This window comes from Pseudophryne corroboree, chromosome 4, assembly GCF_028390025.1.
Source record: "Pseudophryne corroboree isolate aPseCor3 chromosome 4, aPseCor3.hap2, whole genome shotgun sequence".
NCBI lineage: Eukaryota > Metazoa > Chordata > Amphibia > Anura > Myobatrachidae > Pseudophryne > Pseudophryne corroboree.
Genome location: NC_086447.1, coordinates 18,097,414 through 18,118,316, shown reverse-complemented (window position 1 = coordinate 18,118,316; position 20,903 = coordinate 18,097,414). Strand labels below are relative to the sequence as shown.

The 20,903-nt window shown below is 36.7% G+C and overlaps 13 non-coding genes across 13 annotated transcripts; 2 read left to right on the top strand and 11 right to left on the bottom strand.

The window, feature by feature from the left end:
- Positions 1–460: 460 nt before the first annotated feature.
- Positions 461–534, bottom strand: TRNAN-GUU (transfer RNA asparagine (anticodon GUU)). The gene has a single exon. It is a non-coding gene; the product is annotated as a tRNA-Asn (tRNA).
- A 2,260-nt stretch (positions 535–2,794) lies between these two features.
- Positions 2,795–2,868, bottom strand: TRNAN-GUU (transfer RNA asparagine (anticodon GUU)). Its single transcript has one exon. It is a non-coding gene; the product is annotated as a tRNA-Asn (tRNA).
- A 1,087-nt stretch (positions 2,869–3,955) lies between these two features.
- On the bottom strand, positions 3,956–4,029 carry TRNAN-GUU (transfer RNA asparagine (anticodon GUU)). Its single transcript has one exon. It is a non-coding gene; the product is annotated as a tRNA-Asn (tRNA).
- Positions 4,030–6,290: 2,261 nt separating this feature from the next.
- TRNAN-GUU (transfer RNA asparagine (anticodon GUU)) lies at positions 6,291–6,364 on the bottom strand. The gene has a single exon. It is a non-coding gene; the product is annotated as a tRNA-Asn (tRNA).
- Positions 6,365–6,550: 186 nt separating this feature from the next.
- TRNAM-CAU (transfer RNA methionine (anticodon CAU)) lies at positions 6,551–6,622 on the top strand. The gene has a single exon. It is a non-coding gene; the product is annotated as a tRNA-Met (tRNA).
- Positions 6,623–8,626: 2,004 nt separating this feature from the next.
- Positions 8,627–8,700, bottom strand: TRNAN-GUU (transfer RNA asparagine (anticodon GUU)). Its single transcript has one exon. It is a non-coding gene; the product is annotated as a tRNA-Asn (tRNA).
- A 4,595-nt stretch (positions 8,701–13,295) lies between these two features.
- TRNAN-GUU (transfer RNA asparagine (anticodon GUU)) lies at positions 13,296–13,369 on the bottom strand. The gene has a single exon. It is a non-coding gene; the product is annotated as a tRNA-Asn (tRNA).
- A 1,059-nt stretch (positions 13,370–14,428) lies between these two features.
- Positions 14,429–14,502, bottom strand: TRNAN-GUU (transfer RNA asparagine (anticodon GUU)). The gene has a single exon. It is a non-coding gene; the product is annotated as a tRNA-Asn (tRNA).
- A 186-nt stretch (positions 14,503–14,688) lies between these two features.
- Positions 14,689–14,760, top strand: TRNAM-CAU (transfer RNA methionine (anticodon CAU)). The gene has a single exon. It is a non-coding gene; the product is annotated as a tRNA-Met (tRNA).
- Positions 14,761–16,746: 1,986 nt separating this feature from the next.
- On the bottom strand, positions 16,747–16,820 carry TRNAN-GUU (transfer RNA asparagine (anticodon GUU)). Its single transcript has one exon. It is a non-coding gene; the product is annotated as a tRNA-Asn (tRNA).
- Positions 16,821–17,913: 1,093 nt separating this feature from the next.
- Positions 17,914–17,987, bottom strand: TRNAN-GUU (transfer RNA asparagine (anticodon GUU)). The gene has a single exon. It is a non-coding gene; the product is annotated as a tRNA-Asn (tRNA).
- Positions 17,988–19,079: 1,092 nt separating this feature from the next.
- TRNAN-GUU (transfer RNA asparagine (anticodon GUU)) lies at positions 19,080–19,153 on the bottom strand. Its single transcript has one exon. It is a non-coding gene; the product is annotated as a tRNA-Asn (tRNA).
- Positions 19,154–20,245: 1,092 nt separating this feature from the next.
- TRNAN-GUU (transfer RNA asparagine (anticodon GUU)) lies at positions 20,246–20,319 on the bottom strand. The gene has a single exon. It is a non-coding gene; the product is annotated as a tRNA-Asn (tRNA).
- Between the last annotated feature and the right edge of the window lie 584 nt (positions 20,320–20,903).

Genomic DNA, 20,903 nt, shown 5'->3' with positions numbered 1-20,903 from the left:
AAACAGATTCCCACATGAGAAAGCAGCAAGGATGCAGTGAGGTTTATGTTTCCTGGTGTCAACCTGTATTATTTCAGTGGACATTGTAATGAGGATGCATCTTGCTGCCTTTCCAATGAAGCAAGTTTTAATCAGTAATAGGTGAAAAACCATTCCTACAAAGGTGTTAATCAGAGACTTGGCTTTGTGGACACTTTTCAGAGAGCAAATGTGTTAGCATAAAAATAAAGCCATAAAATGGAGAGCTGATTAATCACTCAATTGGATTTCTCTGCCTGCATATTTTTTTTTCTCTGCAACCCCAATGCTAAATTGTGCTTCCTGTTTTTTATAAAATGACTTAATCAAACCTGACTCTGATTGCATCAGAGAAGGCCAGGTACCTTACACCATAAAAGGTGGTTTGAAATTTTGACTTGTCTACTTAAAGATCACCAAAATTTGATCACAAAGTCAATTACGTCCCCGGGTGGGATTGAACCACCAACCTTTCGGTTAACAGCCGAATGCGCTAACCGATTGCACCACAGAGACAGCTTGCAAAAGCATGTACTGACAAAGGCTAAAAAGCATTCATCTAGAAAGTTTCCTAGAAAAAGGTTAAAAAGGCAATAATCTGGAGAGTTTTGCAAGATTTTTCTTCCATTGACCAACGAAGAAACACATTGGTACTTTCACATGATGAGTGAGTTCTTCAGGATCTCTGACACTTACATGAGCAGCAGAGTGGCGCAGCGGAAGCGTGCTGGGCCCATAACCCAGAGGTCGGTGGATCGAAACCATCCTTTGCTATGTGCACTTATTTTTTTGTTAATTAAATTCTTCCAAAACTGGAATTGATATTTTGACTCTTTTATTTTTACTTAAAGTACAATAACTTTTAACATTTTAATTTGTTTTAATAGTATATTGACAGCATTGTTTTCTTTCAGAAATCCACTTAATTTTCTTTACCCTATTACTGAAATGGTAATTGACAAAAACAAGCTACATTGTCACCAGAAGAGCAATGCAAAATGTACAATTGATAATTCAAAATCATCTTTCCAGCTTGAATTTCAATGATGCATTGGGGCAACGATTTTGTGAGAAACATCTTCACCTTTAAAGAAAGATTTTCTTAACTTCTTACCTGTGTGCTGATTAGATATCACCTGGTTTTCACATTAAACAGATTCCCACTTGAGAAAGCAGCAAGGATGCAGTGAGGTTTATGTTTCCTGGTGTCAACCTGTATTATTTCAGTGGACATTGTAATGAGGATGCATCTTGCTGCCTTTCCAATGAAGCAAGTTTTAATCAGTAATAGGTGAAAAACCATTCCTACAAAGGTGTTAATCAGAGACTTGGCTTTGTGGACACTTTTCAGAGAGCAAATGTGTTAGCATAAAAATAAAGCCATAAAATGGAGAGCTGATTAATCACTCAATTGGATTTCTCTGCCTGCATAATTTTTTTTCTCTGCAACCCCATGCTAAATTGTGCTTCCTGTTTTTTATAAAATGACTTAATCAAATCTGACTCTGATTGCATCAGAGAAGGCCAGGTACCCTACACTATAAGAGGTGGTTTGAAATTTTGACTTGTCTACTTAAAGATCAGCAAAATTTGATCACAAGGTCAATTACGTCCCTGGGTGGTATTGAACCACCAGCCTTTCGGTTAACAGCCGCATGCGCTAACCGATTGCACCACAGAGACAACTTGCAAAAGCATGTACTAACAAAGGCTAAAAAGCATTCATCTAGAAAGTTTCCTAGAAAAAGGTTAAAAAGGCAATAATCTGGAGAGTTTTGCAAGATTTTTCTTCCATTGACCAACGAAGAAACACATTGGTACTTTCACATGATGAGTGAGTACTTCAGGATCTCTGACACTTACATGAGCAGCAGAGTGGTGCAGCGGAAGCGTGCTGGGCCCATAACCCAGAGGTCGGTGGATCGAAACCATCCTCTGCTATGTGCACTTATTATTTTGTTAATTAAATTCTTCCAAAACTGGAATTGATATTTTGACTCTTTTATTTTTACTTAAAGTACAATAACTTTTAACATTTTAATTTGTTTTAATAGTATATTGACAGCATTGTTTTCTTTCAGAAATCCACTTAATTTTCTTTACCCTATTACTGAAATGGTAATTGACAAAAACAAGCTACATTGTCACCAGAAGAGCAATGCAAAATGTACAATTGATATTTCAAAATCATCTTTCCATCTTGAATTTCAATGATGCATTGGGGCAACGATTTTGTGAGAAACATCTTCACCCTTAAAGAAAGATTTTCTTAACTTCTTACCTGTGTGCTGATTAGATATCACCTGGTTTTCACATTAAACAGATTCCCACTTGAGAAAGCAGCAAGGATGCAGTGAGGTTTATGTTTCCTGGTGTCAACCTGTATTATTTCAGTGGACATTGTAATGAGGATGCATCTTGCTGCCTTTCCAATGAAGCAAGTTTTAATCAGTAATAGGTGAAAAACCATTCCTACAAAGGTGTTAATCAGAGACTTGGCTTTGTGGACACTTTTCAGAGAGCAAATGTGTTAGCATAAAAATAAAGCCATAAAATGGAGAGCTGATTAATCACTCAATTGGATTTCTCTGCCTGCATAATTTTTTTTCTCTGCAACCCCATGCTAAATTGTGCTTCCTGTTTTTTATAAAATGACTTAATCAAATCTGACTCTGATTGCATCAGAGAAGGCCTGGTACCCTACACTATAAGAGGTGGTTTGTAATTTTGACTTGTCTACTTAAAGATCAGCAAAATTTGATCACAAGGTCAATTACGTCCCTGGGTGGTATTGAACCACCAGCCTTTCGGTTAACAGCCAAATGCGCTAACCGATTGCGCCACAGAGACAGCTTGCAAAAGCATGTACTGACAAAGGCTAAAAAGCATTCATCTAGAAAGTTTCCTAGAAAAAGGTTAAAAAGGCAATAATCTGGAGAGTTTTGCAAGATTTTTCTTCCATTGACCAACGAAGAAACACATTGGTACTTTCACATGATGAGTGAGTTCTTCAGGATCTCTGACACTTACATGAGCAGCAGAGTGGCGCAGCGGAAGCGTGCTGGGCCCATAACCCAGAGGTCGGTGGATCGAAACCATCCTTTGCTATGTGCACTTATTTTTTTGTTAATTAAATTCTTCCAAAACTGGAATTGATATTTTGACTCTTTTATTTTTACTTAAAGTACAATAACTTTTAACATTTTAATTTGTTTTAATAGTATATTGACAGCATTGTTTTCTTTCAGAAATCCACTTAATTTTCTTTACCCTATTACTGAAATGGTAATTGACAAAAACAAGCTACATTGTCACCAGAAGAGCAATGCAAAATGTACAATTGATATTTCAAAATCATCTTTCCAGCTTGAATTTCAATGATGCATTGGGGCAACGATTTTGTGAGAAACATCTTCACCCTTAAAGAAAGATTTTCTTAACTTCTTACCTGTGTGCTGATTAGATATCACCTGGTTTTCACATTAAACAGATTCCCACGTGAGAAAGCAGCAAGGATGCAGTGAGGTTTATGTTTCCTGGTGTCAACCTGTATTATTTCAGTGGACATTGTAATGAGGATGCATCTTGCTGCCTTTTCAATTAAGCAAGTTTTAATCAGTAATAGGTGAAAAACCATTCCTACAAAGGAGTTAATCAGAGACTTGGCTTTGTGGACACTTTTCAGAGAGCAAATGTGTTAGCATAAAAATAAAGCCATAAAATGGAGAGCTGATTAATCACTCAATTGGATTTCTCTGCCTGCATAATTTTTTTTCTCTGCAACCCCATGCTAAATTGTGCTTCCTGTTTTTTATAAAATGACTTAATCAAATCTGACTGCATCAGAGAAGGCCTGGTACCCTACACTATAAGAGGTGGTTTGAAATTTTGACTTGTCTACTTAAAGATCAGCAAAATTTGATCACAAGGTCAATTACGTCCCTGGGTGGTATTGAACCACCAGCCTTTCGGTTAACAGCCGAATGCGCTAACCGATTGCGCCACAAAGACAGCTTGCAAAAGCATGTACTGACAAAGGCTAAAAAGCATTCATCTAGAAAGTTTCCTAGAAAAAGGTTAAAAAGGCAATAATCTGGAGAGTTTTGCAAGATTTTTCTTCCATTGACCAACGAAGAAACACATTGGTACTTTCACATGATGAGTGAGTTCTTCAGGATCTCTGACACTTACATGAGCAGCAGAGTGGCGCAGCGGAAGCGTGCTGGGCCCATAACCCAGAGGTCGGTGGATCGAAACCATCCTTTGCTATGTGCACTTATTTTTTTGTTAATTAAATTCTTCCAAAACTGGAATTGATATTTTGACTCTTTTATTTTTACTTAAAGCACAATAATTTTTAACATTTTAATTTGTTTTAATAGTATATTGACAGCATTGTTTTCTTTCAGAAATCCACTTAATTTTCTTTACCCTATTACTGAAATGGTAATTGACAAAAACAAGCTACATTGTCACCAGAAGAGCAATGCAAAATGTACAATTGATATTTCAAAATCATCTTTCCATCTTGAATTTCAATGATGCATTGGGGCAACGATTTTGTGAGAAACATCTTCACCCTTAAAGAAAGATTTTCTTAACTTCTTACCTGTGTGCTGATTAGATATCACCTGGTTTTCCCATTAAACAGATTCCCACGTGAGAAAGAAGCAAGGATGCAGTGAAGTTTATGTTTCCTGGTGTCAACCTGTATTATTTCAGTGGACATTGTAATGAGGATGCATCTTGCTGCCTTTTCAATGAAGCAAGTTTTAATCAGTAATAGGTGAAAAACCATTCCTACAAAGGTGTTAATCAGAGACTTGGCTTTGTGGACACTTTTCAGAGAGCAAATGTGTTAGCATAAAAATAAAGCCATAAAATGGAGAGCTGATTAATCACTCAATTGGATTTCTCTGCCTGCATATTTTTTTTTCTCTGCAACCCCAATGCTAAATTGTGCTTCCTGTTTTTTATAAAATGACTTAATCAAATCTGACTCTGATTGCATCAGAGAAGGCCAGGTACCTTACACCATAAAAGGTGGTTTGAAATTTTGACTTGTCTACTTAAAGATCACCAAAATTTGATCACAAGGTCAATTACGTCCCCGGGTGGGATTGAACCACCAACCTTTCCGTTAACAGCCGAATGCGCTAACCGATTGCGCCACAGAGACAGCTTGCAAAAGCATGTACTGACAAAGGCTAAAAAGCATTCATCTAGAAAGTTTCCTAGAAAAAGGTTAAAAAGGCAATAATCTGGAGAGTTTTGCAAGATTTTTCTTCCATTGACCAACGAAGAAACACATTGGTACTTTCACATGATGAGTGAGTACTTCAGGATCTCTGACACTTACATGAGCAGCAGAGTGGCGCAGCGGAAGCGTGCTGGGCCCATAACCCAGAGGTCGGTGGATCGAAACCATCCTTTGCTATGTGCACTTATTTTTTTGTTAATTAAATTCTTCCAAAACTGGAATTGATATTTTGACTCTTTTATTTTTACTTAAAGTACAATAACTTTTAACATTTTAATTTGTTTTAATAGTATATTGACAGCATTGTTTTCTTTCAGAAATCCACTTAATTTTCTTTACCCTATTACTGAAATGGTAATTGACAAAAACAAGCTACATTGTCACCAGAAGAGCAATGCAAAATGTACAATTGATATTTCAAAATCATCTTTCCATCTTGAATTTCAATGATGCATTGGGGCAACAATTTTGTGAGAAACATCTTCACCCTTAAAGAAAGATTTTCTTAACTTCTTACCTGTGTGCTGATTAGATATCACCTGGTTTTCACATTAAACAGATTCCCACTTGAGAAAGCAGCAAGGATGCAGTGAGGTTTATGTTTCCTGGTGTCAACCTGTATTATTTCAGTGGACATTGTAATGAGGATGCATCTTGCTGCCTTTCCAATGAAGCAAGTTTTAATCAGTAATAGGTGAAAAACCATTCCTACAAAGGTGTTAATCAGAGACTTGGCTTTGTGGACACTTTTCAGAGAGCAAATGTGTTAGCATAAAAATAAAGCCATAAAATGGAGAGCTGATTAATCACTCAATTGGATTTCTCTGCCTGCATAATTTTTTTTCTCTGCAACCCCATGCTAAATTGTGCTTCCTGTTTTTTATAAAATGACTTAATCAAATCTGACTCTGATTGCATCAGAGAAGGCCAGGTACCCTACATTATAAGAGGTGGTTTGAAATGTTGACTTGTCTACTTAAAGATCAGCAAAATTTGATCACAAGGTCAATTACGTCCCTGGGTGGTATTGAACCACCAGCCTTTCGGTTAACAGCCGAATGCGCTAACCGATTGCACCACAGAGACAACTTGCAAAAGCATGTACTAACAAAGGCTAAAAAGCATTCATCTAGAAAGTTTCCTAGAAAAAGGTTAAAAAGGCAATAATCTGGAGAGTTTTGCAAGATTTTTCTTCCATTGACCAACGAAGAAACACATTGGTACTTTCACATGATGAGTGAGTACTTCAGGATCTCTGGCACTTACATGAGCAGCAGAGTGGCGCAGCGGAAGCGTGCTGGGCCCATAACCCAGAGGTCGGTGGATCGAAACCATCCTCTGCTATGTGCACTTATTTTTTTGTTAATTAAATTCTTCCAAAACTGGAATTGATATTTTGACTCTTTTATTTTTACTTAAAGTACAATAACTTTTAACATTTTAATTTGTTTTAATAGTATATTGACAGCATTGTTTTCTTTCAGAAATCCACTTAATTTTCTTTACCCTATTACTGAAATGGTAATTGACAAAAACAAGCTACATTGTCACCAGAAGAGCAATGCAAAATGTACAATTGATATTTCAAAATCATCTTTCCAGCTTGAATTTCAATGATGCATTGGGGCAACGATTTTGTGAGAAACATCTTCACCCTTAAAGAAAGATTTTCTTAACTTCTTACCTGTGTGCTGATTAGATATCACCTGGTTTTCACATTAAACAGATTCCCACATGAGAAAGCAGCAAGGATGCAGTGAGGTTTATGTTTCCTGGTGTCAACCTGCATTATTTCAGTGGACATTGTAATGAGGATGCATCTTGCTGCCTTTCCAATGAAGCAAGTTTTAATCAGTAATAGGTGAAAAACCATTCCTACAAAGGTGTTAATCAGAGACTTGGCTTTGTGGACACTTTTCAGAGAGCAAATGTGTTAGCATAAAAATAAAGCCATAAAATGGAGAGCTGATTAATCACTCAATTGGATTTCTCTGCCTGCATATTTTTTTTTCTCTGCAACCCCAATGCTAAATTGTGCTTCCTGTTTTTTATAAAATGACTTAATCAAATCTGACTCTGATTGCATCAGAGAAGGCCAGGTACCTTACACCATAAAAGGTGGTTTGAAATTTTGACTTGTCTACTTAAAGATCAGCAAAATTTGATCACAAGGTCAATTACGTCCCCGGGTGGGATTGAACCACCAACTTTTCAGTTAACAGCCGAATGCGCTAACCGATTGCGCCACAGAGACAGCTTGCAAAAGTATGTACTGACAAAGGCTAAAAAGCATTCATCTAGAAAGTTTCCTAGAAAAAGGTTAAAAAGGCAATAATCTGGAGAGTTTTGCAAGATTTTTCTTCCATTGACCAACGAAGAATCACATTGGTACTTTCACATGATGAGTGAGTTCTTCAGGATCTCTGACACTTACATGAGCAGCAGAGTGGCGCAGCGGAAGCGTGCTGGGCCCATAACCCAGAGGTCGGTGGATCGAAACCATCCTTTGCTATGTGCACTTATTTTTTTGTTAATTAAATTCTTCCAAAACTGGAATTGATATTTTGACTCTTTTATTTTTACTTAAAGTACAATAACTTTTAACATTTTAATTTGTTTTAATAGTATATTGACAGCATTGTTTTCTTTCAGAAATCCACTTAATTTTCTTTACCCTATTACTGAAATGGTAATTGACAAAAACAAGCTACATTGTCACCAGAAGAGCAATGCAAAATGTACAATTGATATTTCAAAATCATCTTTCCAGCTTGAATTTCAATGATGCATTGGGGCAACGATTTTGTGAGAAACATCTTCACCCTTAAAGAAAGATTTTCTTAACTTCTTACCTGTGTGCTGATTAGATATCACCTGGTTTTCACATTAAACAGATTCCCACATGAGAAAGCAGCAAGGATGCAGTGAGGTTTATGTTTCCTGGTGTCAACCTGCATTATTTCAGTGGACATTGTAATGAGGATGCATCTTGCTGCCTTTCCAATGAAGCAAGTTTTAATCAGTAATAGGTGAAAAACCATTCCTACAAAGGTGTTAATCAGAGACTTGGCTTTGTGGACACTTTTCAGAGAGCAAATGTGTTAGCATAAAAATAAAGCCATAAAATGGAGAGCTGATTAATCACTCAATTGGATTTCTCTGCCTGCATATTTTTTTTTCTCTGCAACCCCAATGCTAAATTGTGCTTCCTGTTTTTTATAAAATGACTTAATCAAATCTGACTCTGATTGCATCAGAGAAGGCCAGGTACCTTACACCATAAAAGGTGGTTTGAAATTTTGACTTGTCTACTTAAAGATCAGCAAAATTTGATCACAAGGTCAATTACGTCCCCGGGTGGGATTGAACCACCAACCTTTCAGTTAACAGCCGAATGCGCTAACCGATTGCGCCACAGAGACAGCTTGCAAAAGCATGTACTGACAAAGGCTAAAAAGCATTCATCTAGAAAGTTTCCTAGAAAAAGGTTAAAAAGGCAATAATCTGGAGATTTTTGCAAGATTTTTCTTCCATTGACCAACGAAGAAACACATTGGTACTTTCACATGATGAGTGAGTTCTTCAGGATCTCTGACACTTACATGAGCAGCAGAGTGGCGCAGCGGAAGCGTGCTGGGCCCATAACCCAGAGGTCGGTGGATCGAAACCATCCTTTGCTATGTGCACTTATTTTTTTGTTAATTAAATTCTTCCAAAACTGGAATTGATATTTTGACTCTTTTATTTTTACTTAAAGTACAATAACTTTTAACATTTTAATTTGTTTTAATAGTATATTGACAGCATTGTTTTCTTTCAGAAATCCACTTAATTTTCTTTACCCTATTACTGAAATGGTAATTGACAAAAACAAGCTACATTGTCACCAGAAGAGCAATGCAAAATGTACAATTGATATTTCAAAATCATCTTTCCAGCTTGAATTTCAATGATGCATTGGGGCAACGATTTTGTGAGAAACATCTTCACCTTTAAAGAAAGATTTTCTTAACTTCTTACCTGTGTGCTGATTAGATATCACCTGGTTTTCACATTAAACAGATTCCCACTTGAGAAAGCAGCAAGGATGCAGTGAGGTTTATGTTTCCTGGTGTCAACCTGTATTATTTCAGTGGACATTGTAATGAGGATGCATCTTGCTGCCTTTCCAATGAAGCAAGTTTTAATCTGTAATAGGTGAAAAACCATTCCTACAAAGGTGTTAATCAGAGACTTGGCTTTGTGGACACTTTTCAGAGAGCAAATGTGTTAGCATAAAAATAAAGCCATAAAATGGAGAGCTGATTAATCACTCAATTGGATTTCTCTGCCTGCATAATTTTTTTTCTCTGCAACCCCAATGCTAAATTGTGCTTCCTGTTTTTTATAAAATGACTTAATCAAATCTGACTCTGATTGCATCAGAGAAGGCCAGGTACCTTACACCATAAAAGGTGGTTTGAAATTTTGACTTGTCTACTTAAAGATCACCAAAATTTGATCACAAGGTCAATTACGTCCCCGGGTGGGATTGAACCACCAACCTTTCGGTTAACAGACGAATGCGCTAACCGATTGCGCCACAGAGACAGCTTGCAAAAGCATGTACTGACAAAGGCTAAAAAGCATTCATCTAGAAAGTTTCCTAGAAAAAGGTTAAAAAGGCAATAATCTGGAGAGTTTTGCAAGATTTTTCTTCCATTGACCAACGAAGAAACACATTGGTACTTTCACATGATGAGTGAGTTCTTCAGGATCTCTGACACTTACATGAGCAGCAGAGTGGCGCAGCGGAAGCGTGCTGGGCCCATAACCCAGAGGTCGATGGATCGAAACCATCGTCTGCTATGTGCACTTATTTTTTTGTTAATTAAATTCTTCCAAAACTGGGATTGATATTTTGACTCTTTTATTTTTACTTAAAGTACAATAACTTTTAACATTTTAATTTGTTTTAATAGTATATTGACAGCATTGTTTTCTTTCAGAAATCCACTTAATTTTCTTTACCCTATTACTGAAATGGTAATTGACAAAAACAAGCTACATTGTCACCAGAAGAGCAATGCAAAATGTACAATTGATATTTCAAAATCATCTTTCCAGCTTGAATTTCAATGATGCATTGGGGCAAAGATTTTGTGAGAAACATCTTCACCCTTAAAGAAAGATTTTCTTAACTTCTTACCTGTGTGCTGATTAGATATCACCTGGTTTTCACATTAAACAGATTCCCACTTGAGAAAGCAGCAAGGATGCAGTGAGGTTTATGTTTCCTGGTGTCAACCTGTATTATTTCAGTGGACATTGTAATGAGGATGCATCTTGCTGCCTTTCCAATGAAGCAAGTTTTAATCAGTAATAGGTGAAAAACCATTCCTACAAAGGTGTTAATCAGAGACTTGGCTTTGTGGACACTTTTCAGAGAGCAAATGTGTTAGCATAAAAATAAAGCCATAAAATGGAGAGCTGATTAATCACTCAATTGGATTTCTCTGCCTGCATAATTTTTTTTCTCTGCAACCCCATGCTAAATTGTGCTTCCTGTTTTTTATAAAATGACTTAATCAAATCTGACTCTGATTGCATCAGAGAAGGCCAGGTACCCTACACTATAAGAGGTGGTTTAAAATTTTGACTTGTCTACTTAAAGTTCAGCAAAATTTGATCACAAGGTCAATTACGTCCCTGGGTGGTATTGAACCACCAGCCTTTCGGTTAACAGCCGCATGCGCTAACCGATTGCACAACAGAGACAACTTGCAAAAGCATGTACTAATAATGGCTAAAAAGCATTCATCTAGAAAGTTTCCTAGAAAAAGGTTAAAAAGGCAATAATCTGGAGAGTTTTGCAAGATTTTTCTTACATTGACCAACGAAGAAACACATTGGTACTTTCACATGATGAGTGAGTACTTCAGGATCTCTGACACTTACATGAGCAGCAGAGTGGTGCAGCAGAAGCGTGCTGGGCCCATAACCCAGAGGTCGGTGGATCGAAACCATCCTCTGCTATGTGCACTTATTTTTTTGTTAATTAAATTCTTCCAAAACTGGAATTGATATTTTGACTCTTTTATTTTTACTTAAAGTACAATAACTTTTAACATTTTAATTTGTTTTAATAGTATATTGACAGCATTGTTTTCTTTCAGAAATCCACTTAATTTTCTTTACCCTATTACTGAAATGGTAATTGACAAAAACAAGCTACATTGTCACCAGAAGAGCAATGCAAAATGTACAATTGATATTTCAAAATCATCTTTCCAGCTTGAATTTCAATGATGCATTGGGGCAACGATTTTGTGAGAAACATCTTCACCTTTAAAGAAAGATTTTCTTAACTTCTTACCTGTGTGCTGAATAGATATCACCTGGTTTTCACATTAAACAGATTCCCACTTGAGAAAGCAGCAAGGATGCAGTGAGGTTTATGTTTCCTGGTGTCAACCTGTATTATTTCAGTGGACATTGTAATGAGGATGCATCTTGCTGCCTTTCCAATGAAGCAAGTTTTAATCAGTAATAGGTGAAAAACCATTCCTACAAAGGTGTTAATCAGAGACTTGGCTTTGTGGACACTTTTCAGAGAGCAAATGTGTTAGCATAAAAATAAATCCATAAAATGGAGAGCTGATTAATCACTCAATTGGATTTCTCTGCCTGCATAATTTTTTTTCTCTGCAACCCCATGCTAAATTGTGCTTCCTGTTTTTTATAAAATGACTTAATCAAATCTGACTCTGATTGCATCAGAGAAGGCCAGGTACCCTACACTATAAGAGGTGGTTTGAAATTTTGACTTGTCTACTTAAAGATCAGCAAAATTTGATCACAAGGTCAATTACGTCCCAGGGTGGTATTGAACCACCAGCCTTTCGGTTAACAGCCGCATGCGCTAACCGATTGCACCACAGAGACAACTTGCAAAAGCATGTACTAACAAAGGCTAAAAAGCATTCATCTAGAAAGTTTCCTAGAAAAAGGTTAAAAAGGCAATAATCTGGAGAGTTTTGCAAGATTTTTCTTCCATTGACCAACGAAGAAACACATTGGTACTTTCACATGATGAGTGAGTACTTCAGGATCTCTGACACTTACATGAGCAGCAGAGTGGTGCAGCGGAAGTGTGCTGGGCCCATAACCCAGAGGTCGGTGGATCGAAACCATCCTTTGCTATGTGCACTTATTTTTTTGTTAATTAAATTCTTCCAAAACTGGAATTGATATTTTGACTCTTTTATTTTTACTTAAAGTACAATAACTTTTAACATTTTAATTTGTTTTAATAGTATATTGACAGCATTGTTTTCTTTCAGAAATCCACTTAATTTTCTTTACCCTATTACTGAAATGGTAATTGACAAAAACAAGCTACATTGTCACCAGAAGAGCAATGCAAAATGTACAATTGATATTTCAAAATCATCTTTCCATCTTGAATTTCAATGATGCATTGGGGCAACGATTTTGTGAGAAACATCTTCACCTTTAAAGAAAGATTTTCTTAACTTCTTACCTGTGTGCTGATTAGATATCACCTGGTTTTCACATTAAACAGATTCCCACTTGAGAAAGCAGCAAGGATGCAGTGAGGTTTATGTTTCCTGGTGTCAACCTGTATTATTTCAGTGGACATTGTAATGAGGATGCATCTTGCTGCCTTTCCAATGAAGCAAGTTTTAATCAGTAATAGGTGAAAAACCATTCCTACAAAGGTGTTAATCAGAGACTTGGCTTTGTGGACACTTTTCAGAGAGCAAATGTGTTAGCATAAAAATAAAGCCATAAAATGGAGAGCTGATTAATCACTCAATTGGATTTCTCTGCCTGCATAATTTTTTTTCTCTGCAACCCCATGCTAAATTGTGCTTCCTGTTTTTTATAAAATGACTTAATCAAATCTGACTCTGATTGCATCAGAGAAGGCCAGGTACCCTACACTATAAGAGGTGGTTTGAAATTTTGACTTGTCTACTTAAAGATCACCAAAATTTGATCACAAGGTCAATTACGTCCCCGGGTGGGATTGAACCACCAACCTTTCGGTTAACAGCCGAATGCGCTAACCGATTGCGCCACAGAGACAGCTTGCAAAAGCATGTATTGACAAAGGCTAAAAAGCATTCATCTAGAAAGTTTCCTAGAAAAAGGTTAAAAAGGCAATAATCTGGAGAGTTTTGCAAGATTTTTCTTCCATTGACCAACGAAGAAACACATTGGTACTTTCACATGATGAGTGAGTACTTCAGGATCTCTGGCACTTACATGAGCAGCAGAGTGGCGCAGCGGAAGCGTGCTGGGCCCATAACCCTGAGGTCGGTGGATTGAAACCATCCTCTGCTATGTGCACTTATTTTTTTGTTAATTAAATTCTTCCAAACTGGAATTGATATTTTGACTCTTTTATTTTTACTTAAAGTACAATAACTTTTAACATTTTAATTTGTTTTAATAGTATATTGACAGCATTGTTTTCTTTCAGAAATCCACTTAATTTTCTTTACCCTATTACTGAAATGGTAATTGACAAAAACAAGCTACATTGTCACCAGAAGAGCAATGCAAAATGTACAATTGATATTTCAAAATCATCTTTCCATCTTGAATTTCAATGATGCATTGGGGCAACGATTTTGTGAGAAACATCTTCACCCTTAAAGAAAGATTTTCTTAACTTTTACCTGTGTGCTGATTAGATATCACCTGGTTTTCACATTAAACAGATTCCCACTTGAGAAAGCAGCAAGGATGCAGTGAGGTTTATGTTTCCTGGTGTCAACCTGTATTATTTCAGTGGACATTGTAATGAGGATGCATCTTGCTGCCTTTCCAATGAAGCAAGTTTTAATCAGTAATAGGTGAAAAACCATTCCTACAAAGGTGTTAATCAGAGACTTGGCTTTGTGGACACTTTTCAGAGAGCAAATGTGTTAGCATAAAAATAAAGCCATAAAATGGAGAGCTGATTAATCACTCAATTGGATTTCTCTGCCTGCATATTTTTTTTTCTCTGCAACCCCAATGCTAAATTGTGCTTCCTGTTTTTTATAAAATGACTTAATCAAATCTGACTCTGATTGCATCAGAGAAGGCCAGGTACCTTACACCATAAAAGGTGGTTTGAAATTTTGACTTAGTCAATTACGTCCCCGGGTGGGATTGAACCACCAACCTTTCGGTTAACAGCCGAATGCGCTAACCGATTGCGCCACAGAGACAACTTGCAAAAGCATGTACTGACAAAGGCTAAAAACCATTCATCTAGAAAGTTTCCTAGAAAAAGGTTAAAAAGGCAATAATCTGGAGAGTTTTGCAAGATTTTTCTTCCATTGACCAACGAAGAAACACATTGGTACTTTCACATGATGAGTGAGTTCTTCAGGATCTCTGACACTTACATGAGCAGCAGAGTGGCGCAGTGGAAGCGTGCTGGGCCCATAACCCAGAGGTCGGTGGATCGAAACCATCCTTTGCTATGTTAATTAAATTCTTCCAAAACTGGAATTGATATTTTGACTCTTTTATTTTTACTTAAAGTACAATAACTTTTAACATTTTAATTTGTTTTAATAGTATATTGACAGCATTGTTTTCTTTCAGAAATCCACTTAATTTTCTTTACCCTATTACTGAAATGGTAATTGACAAAAACAAGCTACATTGTCACCAGAAGAGCAATGCAAAATGTACAATTGATATTTCAAAATCATCTTTCCATCTTGAATTTCAATGATGCATTGGGGCAACGATTTTGTGAGAAACATCTTCACCCTTAAAGAAAGATTTTCTTAACTTTTACCTGTGTGCTGATTAGATATCACCTGGTTTTCACATTAAACAGATTCCCACTTGAGAAAGCAGCAAGGATGCAGTGAGGTTTATGTTTCCTGGTGTCAACCTGTATTATTTCAGTGGACATTGTAATGAGGATGCATCTTGCTGCCTTTCCAATGAAGCAAGTTTTAATCAGTAATAGGTGAAAAACCATTCCTACAAAGGTGTTAATCAGAGACTTGGCTTTGTGGACACTTTTCAGAGAGCAAATGTGTTAGCATAAAAATAAAGCCATAAAATGGAGAGCTGACTAATCACTCAATTGGATTTCTCTGCCTGCATAATTTTTTTTCTCTGCAACCCCATGCTAAATTGTGCTTCCTGTTTTTTATAAAATGACTTAATCAAATCTGACTCTGATTGCATCAGAGAAGGCCAGGTACCCTACACTATAAGAGGTGGTTTGAAATTTTGACTTGTCTACTTAAAGATCAGCAAAATTTGATCACAAGGTCAATTACGTCCCAGGGTGGTATTGAACCACCAGCCTTTCGGTTAACAGCCGCATGCGCTAACCGATTGCACCACAGAGACAACTTGCAAAAGCATGTACTAACAAAGGCTAAAAAGCATTCATCTAGAAAGTTTCCTAGAAAAAGGTTAAAAAGGCAATAATCTGGAGAGTTTTGCAAGATTTTTCTTCCATTGACCAACGAAGAAACACATTGGTACTTTCACATGATGAGTGAGTACTTCAGGATCTCTGACACTTACACGAGCAGCAGAGTGGTGCAGCAGAAGCGTGCTGGGCCCATAACCCAGAGGTCGGTGGATCGAAACCATCCTGTGCTATGTGCACTTATTATTTTGTTAATTAAATTCTTCCAAAACTGGAATTGATATTTTGACTCTTTTATTTTTACTTAAAGTACAATAACTTTTAACATTTTAATTTGTTTTAATAGTATATTGACAGCATTGTTTTCTTTCAGAAATCCACTTAATTTTCTTTACCCTATTACTGAAATGGTAATTGACAAAAACAAGCTACATTGTCACCAGAAGAGCAATGCAAAATGTACAATTGATATTTCAAAATCATCTTTCCATCTTGAATTTCAATGATGCATTGGGGCAACGATTTTGTGAGAAACATCTTCACCCTTAAAGAAAGATTTTCTTAACTTCTTACCTGTGTGCTGATTAGATATCACCTGGTTTTCACATTAAACAGATTCCCACTTGAGAAAGCAGCAAGGATGCAGTGAGGTTTATGTTTCCTGGTGTCAACCTGTATTATTTCAGTGGACATTGTAATGAGGATGCATCTTGCTGCCTTTCCAATGAAGCAAGTTTTAATCAGTAATAGGTGAAAAACCATTCCTACAAAGGTGTTAATCAGAGACTTGGCTTTGTGGACAATTTTCAGAGAGCAAATGTGTTAGCATAAAAATAAAGCCATAAAATGGAGAGCTGATTAATCACTCAATTGGATTTCTCTGCCTGCATAATTTTTTTTCTCTGCAACCCCAATGCTAAATTGTGCTTCCTGTTTTTTATAAAATGACTTAATCAAATCTGACTCTGATTGCATCAGAGAAGGCCAGGTACCCTACACTATAAGAGGTGGTTTGAAATTTTGACTTGTCTACTTAAAGATCACCAAAATTTGATCATAAGGTCAATCACGTCCCCGGGTGGGATTGAACCACCAGCCTTTCGGTTAACAGCCGAATGCGCTAACCGATTGCGCCACAGAGACAACTTGCAAAAGCATGTACTGACAAAGGCTAAAAACCATTCATCTAGAAAGTTTCCTAGAAAAAGGTTAAAAAGGCAATAATCTGGAGAGTTTTGCAAGATTTTTCTTCCATTGACCAACGAAGAAACACATTGGTACTTTCACATGATGAGTGAGTACTTCAGGATCTCTGACACTTACATGAGCAGCAGAGTGGCGCAGCGGAAGTGTGCTGGGCCCATAACCCAAAGGTCGGTGGATCGAAACCATCCTTTGCTATGTGCACTTATTTTTTTGTTAATTAAATTCTTCCAAAACTGGAATTGATATTTTGACTCTTTTATTTTTACTTAAAGTCCAATAACTTTTAACATTTTAATTTGTTTTAATAGTATATTGACAGCATTGTTTTCTTTCAGAAATCCACTTAATTTTCTTTACCCTATTACTGAAATGGTAATTGACAAAAACAAGCTACATTGTCACCAGAAGAGCAATGCAAAATGTACAATTGATATTTCAAAATCATCTTTCCATCTTGAATTTCAATGATGCATTGGGGCAACGATTTTGTGAGAAACATCTTCACCCTTAAAGAAAGATTTTCTTAACTTCTTACCTGTGTGCTGATTAGATATCACCTGGTTTTCACATTAAACAGATTCCCACTTGAGAAAGCAGCAAGGATGCAGTGAGGTTTATGTTTCCTGGTGTCAACCTGTATTATTTCAGTGGACATTGTAATGAGGATGCATCTTGCTGCCTTTCCAATGAAGCAAGTTTTAATCAGTAATAGGTGAAAAACCATTCCTACAAAGGTGTTAATCAGAGACTTGGCTTTGTGGACACTTTTCAGAGAGCAAATGTGTTAGCATAAAAATAAAGCCATAAAATGGAGAGCTGATTAATCACTCAATTGGATTTCACTGCCTGCATAATTTTTTTTCTCTGCAACCCCATGCTAAATTGTGCTTCCTGTTTTTTATAAAATGACTTAATCAAATCTGACTCTGATTGCATCAGAGAAGGCCAGGTACCCTACACTATAAGAGGTGGTTTGAAATTTTGACTTGTCTACTTAAAGATCACCAAAATTTGATCACAAGGTCAATTACGTCCCCGGGTGGGATTGAACCACCAACCTTTCGGTTAACAGCCGAATGCGCTAACCGATTGCGCCACAGAGACAGCTTGCAAAAGCATGTATTGACAAAGGCTAAAAAGCATTCATCTAGAAAGTTTCCTAGAAAAAGGTTAAAAAGGCAATAATCTGGAGAGTTTTGCAAGATTTTTCTTCCATTGACCAACGAAGAAACACATTGGTACTTTCACATGATGAGTGAGTACTTCAGGATCTCTGGCACTTACATGAGCAGCAGAGTGGCGCAGCGGAAGCGTGCTGGGCCCATAACCCTGAGGTCGGTGGATCGAAACCATCCTCTGCTATGTGCACTTATTTTTTTGTTAATTAAATTCTTCCAAACTGGAATTGATATTTTGACTCTTTTATTTTTACTTAAAGTACAATAACTTTTAACATTTTAATTTGTTTTAATAGTATATTGACAGCATTGTTTTCTTTCAGAAATCCACTTAATTTTCTTTACCCTATTACTGAAATGGTAATTGACAAAAACAAGCTACATTGTCACCAGAAGAGCAATGCAAAATGTACAATTGATATTTCAAAATCATCTTTCCATCTTGAATTTCAATGATGCATTGGGGCAACGATTTTGTGAGAAACATCTTCACCCTTAAAGAAAGATTTTCTTAACTTCTTACCTGTGTGCTGATTAGATATCACCTGGTTTTCACATTAAACAGATTCCCACTTGAGAAAGCAGCAAGGATGCAGTGAGGTTTATGTTTCCTGGTGTCAACCTGTATTATTTCAGTGGACATTGTAATGAGGATGCATCTTGCTGCCTTTCCAATGAAGCAAGTTTTAATCAGTAATAGGTGAAAAACCATTCCTACAAAGGTGTTAATCAGAGACTTGGCTTTGTGGACACTTTTCAGAGAGCAAATGTGTTAGCATAAAAATAAAGCCATAAAATGGAGAGCTGATTAATCACTCAATTGGATTTCTCTGCCTGCATAATTTTTTTTCTCTGCAACCCCATGCTAAATTGTGCTTCCTGTTTTTTATAAAATGACTTAATCAAATCTGACTCTGATTGCATCAGAGAAGGCCAGGTACCCTACACTATAAGAGGTGGTTTGAAATTTTGACTTGTCTACTTAAAGATCACCAAAATTTGATCACAAGGTCAATTACGTCCCCGGGTGGGATTGAACCACCAACCTTTCGGTTAACAGCCGAATGCGCTAACCGATTGCGCCACAGAGACAGCTTGCAAAAGCATGTATTGACAAAGGCTAAAAAGCATTCATCTAGAAAGTTTCCTAGAAAAAGGTTAAAAAGGCAATAATCTGGAGAGTTTTGCAAGATTTTTCTTCCATTGACCAACGAAGAAACACATTGGTACTTTCACATGATGAGTGAGTACTTCAGGATCTCTGGCACTTACATGAGCAGCAGAGTGGCGCAGCGGAAGCGTGCTGGGCCCATAACCCTGAGGTCGGTGGATTGAAACCATCCTCTGCTATGTGCACTTATTTTTTTGTTAATTAAATTCTTCCAAACTGGAATTGATATTTTGACTCTTTTATTTTTACTTAAAGTACAATAACTTTTAACATTTTAATTTGTTTTAATAGTATATTGACAGCATTGTTTTCTTTCAGAAATCCACTTAATTTTCTTTACCCTATTACTGAAATGGTAATTGACAAAAACAAGCTACATTGTCACCAGAAGAGCAATGCAAAATGTACAATTGATATTTCAAAATCATCTTTCCATCTTGAATTTCAATGATGCATTGGGGCAACGATTTTGTGAGAAACATCTTCACCCTTAAAGAAAGATTTTCTTAACTTTTACCTGTGTGCTGATTAGATATCACCTGGTTTTCACATTAAACAGATTCCCACTTGAGAAAGCAGCAAGGATGCAGTGAGGTTTATGTTTCCTGGTGTCAACCTGTATTATTTCAGTGGACATTGTAATGAGGATGCATCTTGCTGCCTTTCCAATGAAGCAAGTTTTAATCAGTAATAGGTGAAAAACCATTCCTACAAAGGTGTTAATCAGAGACTTGGCTTTGTGGACAATTTTCAGAGAGCAAATGTGTTAGCATAAAAATAAAGCCATAAAATGGAGAGCTGATTAATCACTCAATTGGATTTCTCTGCCTGCATAATTTTTTTTCTCTGCAACCCCAATGCTAAATTGTGCTTCCTGTTTTTTATAAAATGACTTAATCAAATCTGACTCTGATTGCATCAGAGAAGGCCAGGTACCCTACACTATAAGAGGTGGTTTGAAATTTTGACTTGTCTACTTAAAGATCACCAAAATTTGATCATAAGGTCAATCACGTCCCCGGGTGGGATTGAACCACCAGCCTTTCGGTTAACAGCCGAATGCGCTAACCGATTGCGCCACAGAGACAACTTGCAAAAGCATGTACTGACAAAGGCTAAAAACCATTCATCTAGAAAGTTTCCTAGAAAAAGGTTAAAAAGGCAATAATCTGGAGAGTTTTGCAAGATTTTTCTTCCATTGACCAACGAAGAAACACATTGGTACTTTCACATGATGAGTGAGTACTTCAGGATCTCTGACACTTACATGAGCAGCAGAGTGGCGCAGCGGAAGTGTGCTGGGCCCATAACCCAAAGGTCGGTGGATCGAAACCATCCTTTGCTATGTGCACTTATTTTTTTGTTAATTAAATTCTTCCAAAACTGGAATTGATATTTTGACTCTTTTATTTTTACTTAAAGTCCAATAACTTTTAACATTTTAATTTGTTTTAATAGTATATTGACAGCATTGTTTTCTTTCAGAAATCCACTTAATTTTCTTTACCCTATTACTGAAATGGTAATTGACAAAAACAAGCTACATTGTCACCAGAAGAGCAATGCAAAATGTACAATTGATATTTCAAAATCATCTTTCCATCTTGAATTTCAATGATGCATTGGGGCAACGATTTTGTGAGAAACATCTTCACCCTTAAAGAAAGATTT